We start from the raw sequence: 2,599 nt of genomic DNA on the forward strand, positions 1-2,599 counted from the left end.
ACAATACATAAGCAATATATAAGTATGCAACAGAACGATCGGAAGAGAAAAGCAAGACATTAATAGCATCGATTACATCTAAGTTGAACGACTCTCGAAACCAAAGAGACATACTACAAGTTCATTAAAGTTTAATTACAACATGAGCCAATCAATGTTTCAGAACTAGACACAGCATCACTGCTTTCGACTCGACTAAAGGGACCGGAGCGTGGATGAAGCCGCCGTCTATCGTGGGAGTCATGAAACAACGGGCGTTCTCAGCCTGCATTTGTAGGATTGTGTCGATGTCACTGTTGGACGGTTGATTTCTGAGGTAGAACTGCCCCGAGGTATGAAGGACATCTTGATGGATGATTTCTGCAAACTCCGACTGGATGCGAAAGAATTCTTGTCTGATGTCCGCGTCCTGGATTGCCGACACGCTCGCGGCCCAATCTTTGAGTCTACTCGGTAGCAGAAGTTGATGATGGTCCCGTACGATCGCCGCATGTGATGGATGGCGTAGTAGGCACCCTTCTGACCGCCAGTTGGTTGCTTGACGCAGCAGAACGTCGTATCGTGGGAGAAAACGTGCTTGCCGTACTTACGAATAGGCCTGGTGAAGGTGCCTCCAGATTTGACGTAGCCGGGGAGAACATCATCAAGAACCTTCTTGACATTTGTGTAGTCTACGTTCGACTGACGGTCCAGGTCGAAATATGTGGCCATGGAATATTTGGGGCTTAGGAGGATGAGCGTGCAACGTGTGTCACTGCAGAAAACACGGAATGTTAAAAGAAAAACGATCGAAATCTAAGAATTCATATGTTACGGGGCGGTTGAGGGGAGGACTTACTCGGGAAAGTAAGGCACGGGGCGGCTGATAATATTTCGCACCTCGCCTATCTGAGGCTCGGTGAAGTCGGCAGCTGGAGGCGTCTCCTGAGAGCTGAACGGCAGACGACGCCTGTTGCAACTTGGCTTCTCCGCGGTACCAGCTAGATCGCGCACGTCTTTTGTTGGGTTGGGTTCTTGAGAAGGAGGCCCCATGAAGTCGCCACCGTACCCATGATCGGCAAAGTACTGATCGACGTTGGCAAATGTATCGTCGTCGTCGTCGTTCTGATCCTGTGCCATATGCATGTTTGGATCCAGTGGCATAGGGATGTCCGGCACCGTTGCGGCGGTCTTGCCATGGGGCCGACTTGGCGCCGGCATGACTGGCAGTCTTGTCTTTGGGGTGGTGTCCCCCGCCCCCAAACGAATCTGGCTCTTCGGCCAAAGCAGGGCCAGCTCAGGCAGGCGCTGAGGGTCATCACGTCATCATCGTCGGCCCCGTCAGGTCGAATCGGAGGTAACAACTCGTCGCAGCCTGGCAGCACCCGAACCAGTTGAACCCTAAACAAGTTGGGTGGCATCTGGGTACCGTGGAACAAGGGGTTGCCCGGTTGAACGATTTTGCCCTTGGCGACATCGACCAACTCGTTGTTCACGAAGTGCAGGACAGTGCACGGAACGTCGGCGGCGCCCTGCGAAAACATGTAGGGCGTCAGGGATGCCCAGTCAAAGGCAAGGAGATGAAGTCCTTGGCCGAGAGAGGCTTAATTAGTTACCGTGATGATGGCGTCGAGCTCGGCTAATGTCGAGGCACCGCCAACGGCGGGCGTGCAGTTGACGGAGGGGCCGCTTGCTGCAGAGGTGCCGGCCGGCATACACCCGGGTGCATTAAGCTCCCGTGCCGGCGTCGGAGACACCAATGCCGCCTCCGCCGGAGACACCAATGGCCCCGCTATCGCGTTCTGCGAGTTGCTGGCCGTGAAGCTAGGAATCGGGGGCGGCCCCTGTTGGCCGCCCGCAATCCATGCACTAATCCCCTGGATCAAGGTAGGCACAATGGCGGTGATCGTCCTTCCCAGTTGTTGTTCCACTTGCTCTTGGACAATCTCCGGAATCCGCGCCACCTGTGCCCTGAGTTCTTGAACCTCGCGCTCCTGGCTTTCCGAGCTGGTCTTTTTCTCCTTTCGCCCACCAGTGTTATAGTATGACGACCATTTTGTCGACAAGCCTTTGCCGGCCACACGACCAGCTGACGTCGGCTTACTGAGCTTATCCTTGTTCTTCATTACATTCAACTCCCTATTTAGAGTGGTGTCCCAAGGGTTGCTCTTAGCCGACCCCGCGCTACTGCTTTCAGTCGCCTGCGGAAGGAATGTGAACCATTTAGAAATTTGGCTTCATTAATTAGCATGCAACCATATGGAGCTAATTACGCGGGGGTGTATTCCTTACCAGAACAAGCTCAAGCTCCCTGGTCTTCGGATCCGTGGTAAGCTCCTTTGTTTTCGGGTCCTTCTTGTACCGGGCCCTGACAAAGTTCCTGGTCTGCTTGTCACCGTATTTATCGAAGAGGGGCGGTAGGCCTTGCTCGACATGGTCCGCCTCCTCCTTGTCCCATATAGGCTCCGCCACTCTGTAACCGCCGGGACCGAGTGTGTGTTCCCCTAAGTTCAGCTCCCGCATTTCTTTCCCCCACTTACTTGATTCGGAGCTTGCGGTGCTCGAGCAATTGATCTTGAAGTCGTTGTAGTCATCTTCGGTGATCGAAGGATTTTTCTCC

This window comes from Triticum dicoccoides, chromosome 4A, assembly GCF_002162155.2.
Source record: "Triticum dicoccoides isolate Atlit2015 ecotype Zavitan chromosome 4A, WEW_v2.0, whole genome shotgun sequence".
NCBI lineage: Eukaryota > Viridiplantae > Streptophyta > Magnoliopsida > Poales > Poaceae > Triticum > Triticum dicoccoides.